The following is a 14,367-nucleotide window of genomic DNA, read 5'->3' as shown; positions in this document are numbered from 1 at the left end:
CACTCATAATTACAGAAATGCACATCAGCACATTGAGATATCTTTTTCACCCATAAAAGCAGCACACTAATGGAAGTTAGGAAAGCGCCAGTGCTAGAAAGGATGTGGGGAAAACATCATTTTCCTACTTTATCACTGAGAGTCTAGATTGGAGAAAGTGGTTTTGAAGGATGGTTTTGCAATATATACCTTACTTTTGACCAGACCCTAAACCATCAAAGCATTCAACCAAAGCAGCCACCTACATAACAGACTTCTTGTTTGAAAAAAAATAAGCCCCCTATTTGTTTAAACCTCTAGTAGTCTCAAACACATATAAAATTATAGTCAGGATTCTAATACTTGCAATGAACCACACTCCAAATTGACAACTTAAAAAAAAGAGAGAGAGAGAGAGATGAAAGAAGACATCCTTATCTTGCACTAACTTAAACATGAAGGTTTCTAGTATTTCCCCATGAAGCATGATATTGGTTTGGGGGCCAAACTTCACCCTGTATTTTTATCATGCCACAGAAGTGTTTAACTGTATTCTGGTGTACTGCTGGAATTCTGTATTAATCTTTTAATTTAGATTTCTGAAACAGCATTCATAAATGAGATTAATGATGTGGGGAACAAGGTCAACAGAAAAAAAGTTAAATTGAATTCCCTTACTACTTCCAGCCCATTGACAAATCCTTGAGATAAGTGGAGTAACTTTGCCCTAAGATCTCAACTGCCCCAATGTTGATACTTTGGTAAGGGCATGAGGCAATCTTAGCTTAACAATAACCGGACCTCCAGGATCCTATAAGTCTCCTTTAACATATAAATATTCCTTTGGAAACTTCCTTAATCTCTACCCCCCAAATATATGTTAGCAATTATCCTCCAAGCATAGGGCCCACTGATCTACATCTGAAGCGTCTCATGACTAAGGGTTTATTAGACAATAATAAATGACCTTTTCCTAACAACAGCTAGCCCCCTCCAGGTTCTGGAAACCTACTTCCCAAATTCCTTAGGGACTTATGCTATCCCTACCCACCCTCCCAACCTGAAGGTATATAATCAATTTCTCTTCCTAATCCCAGTATAGCCTTTTCTGTCCACTTGTCCTGTCCTCATGCTTTAATAAAACCACCAATTTGCAGGATGCCTGGGTGGATCAGTCAGTTAAGCGTCCACTCAATTTTGGCTCAGGCCGTGATCTCTCGGGTTTGTGAGTTCGAGCCACACATTGGACTCTGTGCTGACAGTGCAGAACCAAGTGCTTAGGATTCTCTCTCTCCCCCTCTCACTCTGCCTCTCCCCTGCTCATGCACTCTCCCTCTCAAAACAAAACAAAACAAAAAACCTTTAAAACACAATTAAAACAAAACCACCTATTTGCACTGAAAATATCTCAAGAATTCTTTTTTTTGTTTGTTTTTTTTTAAATTTTATTTTAGAGAGAGTGAGAGCACAAGCAGGGAAGAGGGCCAGAGGGAGAGAGAGAGAGAGAGAGAGAGAGAGAGAGAGAGAGAATTCCAAGCAGACTCTNAGGGAAGAGGGCCAGAGAGGGAGAGAGAGAGAGAGAGAGAGAGAGAGAGAGAGAGAGAATTCCAAGCAGACTCTAGGCTCAGAGTGGAGTCCAACTCAGGGCTCTATCCCACAACCCTGGGATCACTATCTGAGCCAAAATCAAGAATCAGACACTCAACTGACTGAGCCACGCAGGCACCCCTCAAGAATTCTTTCTTGACTATTTGCTCTGAACCCCAACATTTCCATGTCAATTATTATGATCCTTTTCTTTATTTTCCCCTTTTTAATGAGGTATTGTTATTGGATTTTTCACTGATATATGATTACTGTCTAATAAGAAAAGAATGTCAGTTATGAAATTTTTTTAATGTAAATGATTAAGCTTTTATTTCTATATATTGTATTTGTACTTTTTAAAGTTTATTTTTTCAATTTTTTAAACGTTTTAAATTTATTTCTGAGAGAGAGAGAGACAGCATGTGCAGGGGAGGGTCAGAGAGAGAGGGAGAGAGAAAGCGAATACCAAGCAGGCTCCTTGCTGTGCTGGCAGTGCAGATCCCCATGTGAGTTTCAATCCCACAAACCATGAGATCATGACCTGAGCTGAAGTTGGATGCTTAACCGACTGAGCCACCCAGGTGCCCCAAGTTTATTTATTTTTGAGAGAGATAGACACAGTGCAATTGGGAGAGGGACAGAGAGAGAGGGAGAGAGAAAGCGAATACCAAGCAGGCTCCTTGCTGTGCTGGCAGTGCAGATCCCCATGTGAGTTTCAATCCCACAAACCATGAGATCATGACCTGAGCTGAAACCAAGAGTCAGACGCTCAACTGACTGATTCACCCAGGTACCCCGTCTCAAGTCCTTAAGGGGCTAATTCTCTTTATTATACCTATCAATCTCATCCCTCGTGTGGTTAGTTTGTAATTTCTTATAAGCTCATTTTCCATAGGGATTGTTCATTCCCTCAGAGATCAGGGTTTTGCATTCACTTCTGACAGGGGCCAAGGAGATTCATCACTTTGGAATCAACTTTTATGTTCTGTATTGACTTCAAGATTCCCTCACCACATGGATTGTGTAAACTGGGGCCTCACACCTATTCATGCCATAGCTGGGCCAGTGGTTTCCATTTCTATAGCAGACAACATTAGCTCTTCCAGAGCCCCAGACAAACCATAAACTTCCTTGCTGTGACCCTGAACAAGTGGGAACTTTTTTTCTCCATTCTCTAGTCCCTAAGATCTGCACAGTCCCAGCTTTGGGCAGGGGTCTCTAGTCCAGATCTCTGCCTTTCTAGAACCCAAGGCCTGAGTGAGTACTCACCTCTAGTTAGCTGTTTGGGTTTATCTTCACATCATAGATGGGTGCTTCTGAGTTCTCTCTCCTCCTCACGCCCAGAGCTCCCCCATTCTTCCTGTCAAGCATCGCTATCTTATTTTTCAGCAATTCTGTTTGAAGCAGACAGTCCCAGACTTTTTAGTCCCTCCTGTTCCAGAAGTTGAATTTTGTACTTTCCTGTCTTTTAAAGACTTTGTAGAGTAAGCACAAGGTGCTATGGACACTCCCTGGCATGGATGGCGGATCTAACAGAGGCATGGTGGTTCAAGGAAGACTTCCTGGAAGAGAAATTGCTTATTCTGAAGACAGAGCACACCTTAGCCAGGCCCCCCACCTCCCCCAAAAGAATGTGTGTGCATTGGGGGTGACATGTTTGAGAACAAGGTGGGGGAAGGGTGCGTGGAGAAGACAGAGTCCATGTGACTATCTAAGTGTGAGGGCGGGGATAAACCCTGTATCACATTCTGAGAAGCACAAATTCCAAGAAGTGCAGAGAGTTTGGGGTGGCACATGGAGTGAGAGGTGAGGCTGGTGAGATAAGCCGAGGCCAATTCATGAACCGCCTGTGTGCCACCTTAGAACAGTGGAGTCTGTGCTGAGAGCAGAGGGGAACCAGGTGACCAGTAGGTCTCAGAGTGTGAAATCGGCAGGTTTAAAACAAAGACAAATTTAATAAATGTTCCTTCTATAAAGAAATATACACAGGAAACTTTGCAGACTGGATGGCAATCCCAGAGCGCGTTTCAGTACCAACCTTCACATTCCAGCATACATAACCCTGAACTCTTACCCCAAGGATTATAAGGCAGTGTAGGAGTGCTCAGGCCAGTGTTCCTACCCCCACCCCCAAGAATTTCTTCTGCCTGCTTTGGAGAGAATGAGTACCCCATCCATCCGACTCGCAAACATTTTGGAATACACAACTCTTGCACAAAAGTTTCCCCAAATAACTCCGTCAAAGAGGAAGAATTTCCTCTGCCTTTTAAGGTCCTTCTATTAGGTGACAGATTTTTTTTTAAACAGGAGAAAATCAGATTTAGGTTCCTATGTAAGGGGAATCCACGCAGACACAGAAATTCCAAAGGCAGTGAGGCAACAGGAGCTTCTGGGAGCAGAGGAGAGGGGTATGGGCCTGAGGATACAAAGGGAGAAAGACCCAGGGAGGTGAGAAAGAGAAGTTTGAAAAATAGAGCTTGCCTTATTATGTAGAGAAGCTTCTTAGGTAAAGAGGAATCTCTGGTAACAGCTCTCTTCCTGGTGTGGCAGGCAATTGAGAGGGAGGTAAAGAGCTCCCCCTCCCCAATCTGCTGGGGTTTCATTACTTTTAACTCAATGGCCCTTCTTGGTGCAGCCTGCCCTTGGCCTCTACGAGCCCATTCCCCATTCCTCCCCAACAGCCCCCAAAACTCTGCCACAATTGTTCCTGACGTAAGGAAAGAGCTATGAGCGACAGCAGAAGCTTGAAAACAAGAGTAACCTGGGCCAAGGGCCAGGGGGTCTATTTTTAGAACTTTGTCTCACTGCCTGTTTCTCTTTCAGACTCCCCCTAATGTCTTCCAGGCGAGTGTTAAAGTTATGTGGCTGGCTCGAAGAGGAAAGGAAATAAGTAGGTGATCTAAGACTCAACAGCAGTAGCAGTAGTGATAATCATTTGGGCAGTGTGATCTCATAATTTCCCCCCAAGGTGCCCTCCATGGCGTTTGACTCCCCCAAGGCCACTTAATGCAGGATGTCTTCAAGCCGTTGCGGGCCACTTCTACTGGCTGTGACACTGGAGCAGGTCACAAAGGGACAATAATCCACTAAGCGCCACGAGCGTGCTGTTGCTTGGGGTCCCTCCCAGCCTCAGTTCCTTCAGGATCGACTCCACAAGCGTAAACAGGCTCTGGACACTAAAGCGCCCCCTACGGATAGACCCGTGTGGCCACCGTTCTCCTTTGTGCAGAGTTACTCAGGGGGGGAAAGGCTACGATGCATTCGCTTATCGTCAGTTTGGCGAGTTCTCTTACAACGTTCAAGCCGCAAAAAAGAAGAGGGCTGGCGTCGCCGCTCGGTTTAGATTTCCCTCCCGAGGACAAAAGAGGTGGCCCCCGGAGTTCCGCCGCCCGAGAAACGCGCCGCGGGAAAACGCTCAGCCCACTCCCAGTGATTTAACCCCTTCCACTCCGCCGGCCTAGACCGACTTTTAAGGGCGTCCTGCCCGACTCCCTGTCCGCCCACCCCAGTTTACTCGGGTGGCCAGATCCCGGCTCGGCCGGTCACCCTCCACTCCGATTGACCTCTCTGGAGTTTCTGGGGGTCAACGGGCCAACCTCTGCGGCGGGCCCGGGGCCGGCCCCCGCAACCCTCGCGGTCCTCCTTAAGAAGCCTCCGCCGCCGAGAGTAGAGGCGGGTGTTTTGTTCTTATAAGGAGGAAAAAGTTTGTGGGACGTCCAGGAAATGAGTAACTTCGCCGCCGTTAGGGCCGCGCTGATGGAGGCCAGGAGGCGGGAGCCGGCCGGGGTGTTGCGTCCCCCGTCCCTTTAAGTGCCGGGCGGGACGCTCGGGGAGAGCCGCCGGAGAACCGCGGCCTTCCGGCCCTGGACCCGCGCGCGCAGCGGGGCTGGCGCCGTCCCTGCCGCGACGGGGAGTGGGACTGAGCAGCTTAGTAAGTCCCGCGTGTCCACCTCGCGTGGGGGGAGAACAGCGGCTCGTGGTGAGGGGGAGGGGNCGTGGCCTGCGGCGCCCCCACCCCTCCCGGCCGCGGACCCCGTGGGCGCCAGGCTGCAGCCCAGCGCGGCGGGCAGCTCCTCCCGGCGCCCGAAGCGGCCCTGCGGTGTCGTCCCTACTGTCCCGGCGATCTGTCACTTCTGACCGTCTGAGCAGAGTGCTAGGGCAGAGAGGCAGGCCCGGCCACCCAGCTCTTCAGCCAGCCTCCTTCCCCTCCGAGAAGGGGGCAGTAGGGGTGCAGCTTGGTTTTTTTCTCTGTTTAAGATAGTGTCGCTGTGAGGTTGCTGGGGTCGGGTGAAGCCTCTGCCGGCTTCCTCTTTCGGGACTATTAGTGGAAGGGACCGTACTTTCTCTTGTGGCTGCAGTTTTCTGCTGCCTGACCCTTAACCACATCCCCACCCCCTTCCCAGCGTCTGCACCTTTCTGGCTGCCAGGTGAAGGGACTCCGAAGGCCCAGAGCCAGGCATCCCTTCCAAAATGCTCCTCTTTAAAAACCAAAATGCTGCCAGCCAAGAAGGGAAAATATTTCACTGAACTACTGAGGGACGGCACGCTGCCTTTTGCATCCTCGGCCTGGTGTGGGAACCCCCACCCCAACCCCTCTTCCAAAATAGAAGAGCCCCAGATACTGGCAGATCCTGGACCCTGGTCTTTGGGATCTAAATCAGTTTGGGAATCCCATTTTCCTGTTACTCTTTTGGATTTGACCCAAGGCCCTTCCCTTTTACAAACCAGTTCTACCTGGGAGAGGCTGCCAGGGGAAGCTGGTCCGAGCCTGGTGTAGTTACACATCCAGGTTGGCTCTGCAGCCACAGATAGACTTGCCATTCATCTCTTTATTAATAGCATAATAGGCTGTGCTTTTGAGTCCTCCTTGCAGCCTACGTGCCTAAGTGGCTTTCATTGTTTGCTAATTCCCTGGGCCTGCTGCTGCTGCAGGCCATTCTGCCCTCATATTTTCCACTTGTGGGTAACCATAAAGTGGTTGGTTACTCGGAGTCTCTGCTCTCTCCGGGTGGATGGAGAAGCTTTTGTTCAAATGCCATCCTCTTCCTCCGTAATTTTCAAAGATGCAGCCATTTCGGGCTCTGGCTTTCAGGGGGCGAAGATCTGAACTCTTAACCTGATGCCATCATCCCCAAAGTTGTCACCTTACCAGGAATGGCACCCAGCTCCTGCAGTGCTCAAAGGGAAACAAAGAAAAGGGTATGGGGGTGAACCTTTTACCTGAGAGCAAGACCTGGGAATTCCCAGTAGAGGCTTCTGGCAAAATGGCCCACCCAAGAAAGTACTGCCTGGGAGAAAGCTGGTTTTGTATTTTTCCCTTTTTGGACCCCCTGGGATGGAAGAAGAGAAAGAAGGTGGGAAATTCCATGGGAGGAAGGGGGTACATATCTTGAGTGGAGCCCATGGAAGGGTGGGGTTGGGCCGCTGGAGCCCCTGAGCTCAAGTTCTCCGTGGCCGGTTCCGCACTGCCAAAGGGAACTGGCCCAGAGGAGAGGAGATGGCATGGTGAAGGGGGTTGGCAGAGTTCATCTTATGAGGGAGAAGGGAGAGAACAGGAGATTCTACCTTCAAGAGGAGAAGCCGAGGGGGCAAGGCGGTGGCCTTCGGGACTCTAGCACTGTCACTTGCGAAGACTTGCCCAGCTGGCCTCAGTGACTCACTGACCAGGAGAAGCAGGGAGACGGATCTTCTAAGAAGTAAGGGGTAACTTGCCAACAATTGGAACTCCATCAGTCGGTAGTGCGCTGCCCATCCTTGTCGGTAGAGACAGGTAGCCATCAGCAGTGAGGAAGGAGAGTTGCTTCAGAATCCAAAACTGTGGTAGGATCAGCAAGGGTGAAGCAGTAGTGCAAGCTGTGGGACTTCAACAGAGAAGTGTCCTCAGTGAGGAGCGGGTGCTCCAAGAGTGCTGGGCAGCTGAGGAGTGGGACCTTATTTATGGCTGAGACCAGTCTATCCCAGACCCCCCTCTAATCCAGGCTTGCTGAGGAGGGAGACCTATTTGGGAATGCCAGCGGTTGATAATAATAACTGCCAGCGCTGTTGCTACCCTGTCCTATCTCTTGTGTGAATAAGAATAAAGATGCACCTCTCAGCAAAGGGGTGGCTCCTTGGTGACATTTAAGATGCCACCTGGGGGCCTCATCTTGATGGACATGACCAAGGTGCATAGCTGGGCAATTGGCGTGTGAGTGTATTCATCCTCACTGCACCCTGGTCACGTGTTCTTGAGCAGTACACCACCTGTGCAACCATACACAGCAGCCCTGATAACCAACAGTTATTAAGGGCTTACCATTTATTTGCCAAGCTTTTTTTCCCCCAAAACCGTTTTCTTTTCATTAATTCATTTAATCTTCATAGTAGTCCTATGAAGGAGGTATTGTTATCCTTATATAGATGAGGAAACTAAGGCACAGAGAAGTAAAGAGTTCAGGAACCTGGAAGCCAAGTCCCAGTCATTGAACGTTCACAAAGCAAGAAGCAGGTTAAGCTTAAAAAGTAGGTTTGGTTTGGGACCATCGTGGGAAGGAGGAAAGAGCAGTTGGTTTTTTCCTTTGGTCAAAGGAAGAAATACCCACTCAGCTCAGATGAAGGAAAGATGGAAAACTCATCTGGCAGCAGAAAGGTGAGGAAAAAGCAAGCTCAGCCTTGATGGCTAATGGGAGGCCTGGGCCAAGCATCGAATGACTTTCCTTCTTAATCACTGGGCAGCGTGAGGTGGCAAATCCAGTTTGGGACCTGATGGGGGGGGGGGTGATGAGTAAGTGCCACCTGGGTGTGGCGCAGAGGGGAAAGCCCACAGCTACACAGGCCCCTGACCTAGGCAGAGAATGCCCCCAGGAGCAGACCAAGGTGGTGAGTGTCCGAAGAACATGCTGGTCCAGCACTCCCCACCCCACCCCCACCCCCCATCTCCTCCCTCTTCCCTTCCTTGTCTAGGTCCTATTCACCTGCAAATGCCTTTCCCAAACTTGATTAGGAAATCTTTCCCAAAATCCCATTTCACAGCTTCATATATCATCACTTATTTTCAACATGATACCTGGTAGCACTTAATTAGCTGGAATGGAGCATTTTACTACATGCTGTCTCGAGGTAGTATTTTATATTTTTAATGTTTTATTTATTTCTAGGAGAGAAAGAGACAGCGTGAACAGGGGAGGGTCAGAGAGAGAGGGAGTCACAGACTGAAACAGGCTCCAGGCTCTGAGCTGGCAGTCAGCACAGAGCCCGACGTGGGGCTCGAACCCACAAACCGCGAGATCATGACCTAAGCGAAAGTCGGACGCTTAACCGACTAAGCCACCCAGGCGCCCCTCGAGGCAGTATTTTAAACAAACTAGCTTCTCGGTGCATGAAGATGCCTTGAAGTCTGTTGGGAGGGACCCGTGTAAAGTGTGGTGTTTACCTGGATCATATCACCGGTCCGAAGGTCTAGCTCGTAGCCATGCCTACGCGGAAACCCCATCTCACAGTTTTCACGGTGGTTTGGACCTGGACTACTGTGTCACTTGGAGAAGCTGCTAGAAGTGGGGGTACAAATTAGAATGCTAGTTTATTAATTTGGAAGACGTGTGACCATCATGCAGACTAGATGATCTCTGGTCCCTGCATCCTGGGCAAGCCACGTGGGAAACCACAGATACAGGCAGCTGGTGCTTGGCAAAGCAGGGCAGGGAGGAGAGTGTCCAATAGCATGGGCCCCTCTTCACTTCTGGGGCCCTCATCAGTGGAGAGACACCTGCCAGGTAGACCAGTACTCCAGTCAGCCTGGCTGTGTAGGTCTCCTTGGCCTCAGGGACAGTGTTTACCTGATAGCATTTCTCCATGTCCTCTTGCATAATTTAGCTACTTTTATTTTACTTGCTTGTTTAGTGCTTTATAAGCATCAGCTCCCAGCTACATAGTTTCATTTGCATAAGCTAACCACTATACATTTCAGGGTTGGAAGGCCAGGCCATGGATGTGAATGCTATATGCAAGTTAAGAGGATTTGGTCCGGTGGCCTGGGTGGGTTAACAGGAAGCCAAGCACAGAGCAAAGAAACATGGTCCTAATCAGCGCAGATGCTTGGGGAAGAGGAAGACCCCAGACTGGCCACTTAGAGCAGCCCCTGTGTGAGCATGGGCGTGAGGCAGTACTAAGGCACTGCTTGCCGTGGCTGCCTTGGGTCAGCTTGGCCTGCTTAGAGGGCCTCTTTGGATTTAAAGGGCTCTCTGTAATCTCTGTCCGGGTCCCCTCATGGCTCATCTTTAGTAAGCCACAGTCTCCAGGGCTCCGTGCCCTGAAAGGAGGCGTGACCCTCCTGAGGCTTAGGAGGGTGGACTAGGGTCGAGTCCTGGCTCCACTGCTCCATGTACGGAGCAGTATTTCTTCTTCTGTATTTGGGCAAGTGCTTTGACTATTTCAAGCCTCAGTTTCATCATTGGTAAGATGGGGATAACCACTCATAGGATAAGCATAGAAAACGCTCAGCACTGTGCCTGGCACAGACTTCTGATTTGGCTACTGTTAGCTCTTAAAACACTAGAGGTCATTGGAGGATCCACATTTTCTGCCGAATTGGGCCCTCTACTTCCCCATTAGTGCCATTGATGTCCGGCCGAAGGACAAGGCTGTAGGGACTCAGACTGTCCCAGATGCACAGAAGGAAGGAACTCATCAGTGCCCTTGCTGTGGTTTGCTCAGAGCTGGGGTCAGAGGTGTTAGTCCTGACATTTTAGCCAACTCTGGGAAAGGGAGAGTCAGGTTTGAGGCTTGGCCTGAATAGGCATGCAGTGGGGAGAGAAGGGTTAGGTTTTCTGGGAGAGGACAAGGGTCATTTGGGAGTGCCCAGCAGGTCTGTAGGGTCCTCCTCAGCGGTTTGGGACCTGTGATATTTCCCCATAGAAAGTATATTACCCCTCCATCCATCCAATGGCCCACCCCTTGACATCTGTGGAATGGAAGTACCTGGTAGGTGACATCACTGTTGCCCATGGCAACACCTCCACCTTAAGGTAGAGAGAGAGGAATAAGAACCATCCTAACTGTAAGACACATGTTGAAGGGAGGAAGCACAGAAGGTGTGACATCCACAGGTATGTTTCTCAGGGGCTGGACAAGGGGACAGAGTGGGAGGGGGGCCTGCAATTCAGAGGTCTGGGCCATGAGCCAGTTGGTAGTAGGTGTCTGGGTCTGGGTTTGCCCTGAGTGGATAGATCTCTGAGCTGCTACTTGGGCCAAAGAGCATGACTCCTTACAGGGGCTTCTGGCAGCTTCCATGATTCTGGGTTTCCCTTCTACAATCTGGAAAGGGAGAGTGAGAGGTAGTGGTGCAGTGAGGGGGAGATCAGGAAAGTGGCTTTCCCTTCTTCACCCTCATCCCCGAAGGAAAGTAGGAAACAAGGATGCCCATGTCCTCACTACAGGGACTGATTTAAGAGACAACCTTCGCTCATTGCTTAAGCGAGAATTTATTGTGCACCTACAGTGTGCAAGGCAGTGTGCTAGGGATTCATTGGCCTCGTGGGGCTTTATCAGCAAATGCAAACAGAGAGGAGGAATGTCTGGGATCCACTGCCCCAGGAATTGGTACCAGCTGGGAACAGAAGCAAGGTCTCCCAGCTCCCCTCTCCCCAGCTCTAGCACACTCCATAGAATTTCAGGTGACTTAGAGGGTGCCTAGTGGCTCAGTTGATCAAGCGTTCAACTCTTGAGTTCAGCTCAGGTCATGATCTCACAGTTTGTGAGTTCAAGCACCTGCTGATGGTACAGAGGCTGCTTCGGATTCTCTCTCTCCCTCTCTGCCCCTCCCTCTCTCCCTGTTTCTCTCCTTCTCTCAAAATAAATAAACTTAAAAAAAAAAAAAGGCAGAGAATTTCAGGTGGCTTAAACTAAAGCCATGGAAAGTCCCTTCTTCCCCAGTAGTTCATGCAGACGGTTGAAGTAGACCCAAGATCTGGGGGGTGGTGTTAGAGAGGACAGGCATGGGGATCAACTGTGTCCTGCCAAAGGACTGAATCCCACAAAGTCTGAGTATCAAAGGCTAGAAGACACCAGGCTGACCACCCACTCCTGGTTTCCTCCTGCTGTGTGACTCACTCAGTTTCTCTGCCTGTTTAATGGGCACAATAGCAGCCAGGACCAGAGAATACACAGAGCACTTTAAGTTGCTCAGATGGAAGTCCTGGAAAAAATACAAAGGCCACAATTTTCAAATGGCTTACTTCCAGGTGAAGGACCTAGTGGGACACCCACTGCCTGGGAGGAGCCCTCCTGGGCTGCTCCTGCTTTCTCCCCCCAGGTCTTTCCCCTGAAGTGGAAACAGGACAGTCTCCTTCCAACCTCCACCATACCTCGGGGAGGGTGTTGTCATAATTTGAGTCGTGCTTGTTGGCACAAAACCATGTGCTCTTAGCAGACTGTTCTCCTGGGAGCCTGTTTCAATAACCTCCTTAGTAGTAGTCAGGGGACCCGCCTGAAGTTCATGAAAAGGTCCTTTGTTTGCTGAGACTTTGTTCCAGAGGGGCAGGACCACAGCCAGGCCAGAGCCTGGACCAGAGAGGAAGAAAATGAGGGATCCCTCGGCCCTACCCCTGCGTGCTGCCCCCCCATGCCACTTTCTCCCTGATGCCTCCCACCAAAACACACTACCCAGTGTCAGAGGGTCCTCACTCCCTTTCCTCAGCGCTCCATCCTTTTAGCTAAATAGTGGCCTCAGACATCCCAGATCACACTCGCAGAATCTCTGGGTGGGAGGAGCCTTGAAAGCTCATTAAGTCTGAGTCCCTGCTTCGTGTCCAGATTTCACCTAAACTGTCACCTGCCTTTCCCTAAACAGAACAGGAAAGCCCATAGGTGCACTGTAATATTTCACAGACATCAGGTCACTGAGCAGCACAACATCATGGGAAGACCAGAGGCTTAAAAGTCAGCCCTGAGTTCAAATCCCAGCCCCAATAATGAGTGAGTGGCCTCACCACTCTGCCTCAGTTTCCTTATCTGTAAAACGAGGATAGTGCCTCTTTCGGAGGTTTATTGTGAAGATGATTCATGTAAAGCATCTTGCATGATGCTTAAATGTCAATTAATGTCCCACATTGGTCACTATTTTCTAAACCTTTCCATGGGGCATCAGGGCCATGAGGCTTGTCATTTTTTCCAGAAAGGGAGAACTACTTGCCACTCTTTCAAGGGTTGCTTCTCTGCTTCTTCTCTTAATTTGCTTTGAACCCGATAATCGTCCATTTATCTTACATTTGTCTAAGACTCTGAAGCAAGGAAGTGGGTGTCAAGGGCATCGGCAGCTGAGGGTCAGATAAATCTGTGTCAGGGTTCATTACTGGGTCAGGTCATCTTCTTGGTAAACATCATGGTGAGTCAGCTAGCAGCTGAAGGCCATCCAGACCTGAGATGACTGAGGTCTGTCTCCCGGGCTGCATCTGGAAGGGTTTTTGCTCACATTTCCCAAGGTGCTTACAACTGTTGCACTCTGCTAACTTTCTGACTACAGAGTGCCTCCTGAGGCAAAAAAAAGAAACTTAGAAGTTACTTCATCAGGTGCTCCCATTTCAGATTCCTGCTTCCTGGGAGTAAATGGCAATGAGGATTTTCCCTGGTCCTGACTTCATTTATTCAGCAGGCATTCGTGGATGGCCTGCACCTCTCTTTAATGCCCAGCTTCGGGGACCAGCATTGGTTTCTCCTTCTAGGTGCTCAGAAGGAGTGGAGGGGCTGTCACTATGGATGCTGCCAGATTGGGGGCGGGGGGGTGCTACAGGCTCTCCAGGGGCCAAGCTTCCTGCTCTCCCTCTGTGGCAGCCTCTGGGGTCTTTCAAAGAAACGGGGAGGTTAGGAGACAACCAGACTAAGTCCCTAGGCTTCTGGAGTTTGCAGGGGTGTTTGTCAGCCCCCTGTCCCCAGAGGACTCCCTAAGACTCAGGATTTAACAAATCAAAAGGGAGATCCGGCCTCATTACCCATACCAACATGGATAACATCGTCCCTTATGGAGCGTGACTTATGTATGTGACTGCCATGCGAGGAGGGAGGTACTTTGTCACCACAGGTGAGAGACTGGAGATTCAAGCCCAGGCCCTCTGAGTCCAGACTTTGTACATGAAGCCTCTACAGAGCGTTAAGGTCTTCCGAACTGAAGAGCCTTGGGCTGTTTATTTCTGGGTGGGCTTGGGGTAGAGTGTGTCCCAGTGAACTTGGCAGTGTCAGTGTCTGCTTGCTGCCTGCCCCAGCCTGACCTGCACGTACCTGCCGTACCTGTTCAGGTACACCTACTACGTGCCAGGCGCAGAAACCAGGGCAGAATACAGGCGTCACTCCATCCCCATGTCTGGATGTTGTTTTATGTCATTCACAGGGAAGGTGACTGACTCTGTGTGGTCCTAGACGATTCCGGGGGTAATTTTGCCAGCAGTTCCTGGCCTTACGGTCTAGGCCCTCTGCTTTCCGGGGCAGGGAGAACTGGTGGCCCTGGTGGGGAAGGCAGGCTCACTCTGGCTCTGGTGCTCAGCCCGGGTTCCTGCAGCAGACAGGCCCGCCACAAGCTCTTAAGTTTTTTACAGCTGGGTTGGCCTCCGTCTTGCCTTTGTGTCTCTTGCTGTTCCCCTTTATTTAAGATGAAAGGGGTTTTAGATCTTTGCAGGCACAGAGAGAGGGTGTGTATGTGTGTGTGTGTGTGTGTGTGTACGTACATACGCGTACTTACACGAGGCCCAGAGCTCTTCCCTTTCTCCCCTCCCCTCTCCCCCTCTCTCCAGCCCAGCTGGGGCCCAGGCATTGTGTCAGGTACCACCCAAGCCA

General features: G+C 50.0%; 1 protein-coding gene across 1 annotated transcript in view; it reads left to right on the top strand.

Moving 5' to 3' along the window:
* Positions 1-5,317: 5,317 nt before the first annotated feature.
* ITPRIP (inositol 1,4,5-trisphosphate receptor interacting protein) overlaps positions 5,318-14,367 on the top strand; it is a 23,192-nt gene continuing 14,142 nt past the window's right edge. The window contains exon 1 of the mRNA XM_077748443.1: positions 5,318-5,497. The gene's annotated coding sequence lies outside the window, so the exon portion shown is untranslated. The remainder of the gene's footprint in view (positions 5,498-14,367) is intronic.

Source organism: Crocuta crocuta, unplaced genomic scaffold (assembly GCF_008692635.1).
Source record: "Crocuta crocuta isolate KB4526 unplaced genomic scaffold, BGI_CrCroc_1.0 scaffold619, whole genome shotgun sequence".
NCBI classification, from domain to species: Eukaryota; Metazoa; Chordata; class Mammalia; order Carnivora; family Hyaenidae; genus Crocuta; species Crocuta crocuta.
The sequence above is the reverse complement of the archived record's forward strand: the minus strand, read 5'-3'. Positions and strand labels throughout refer to the sequence as shown.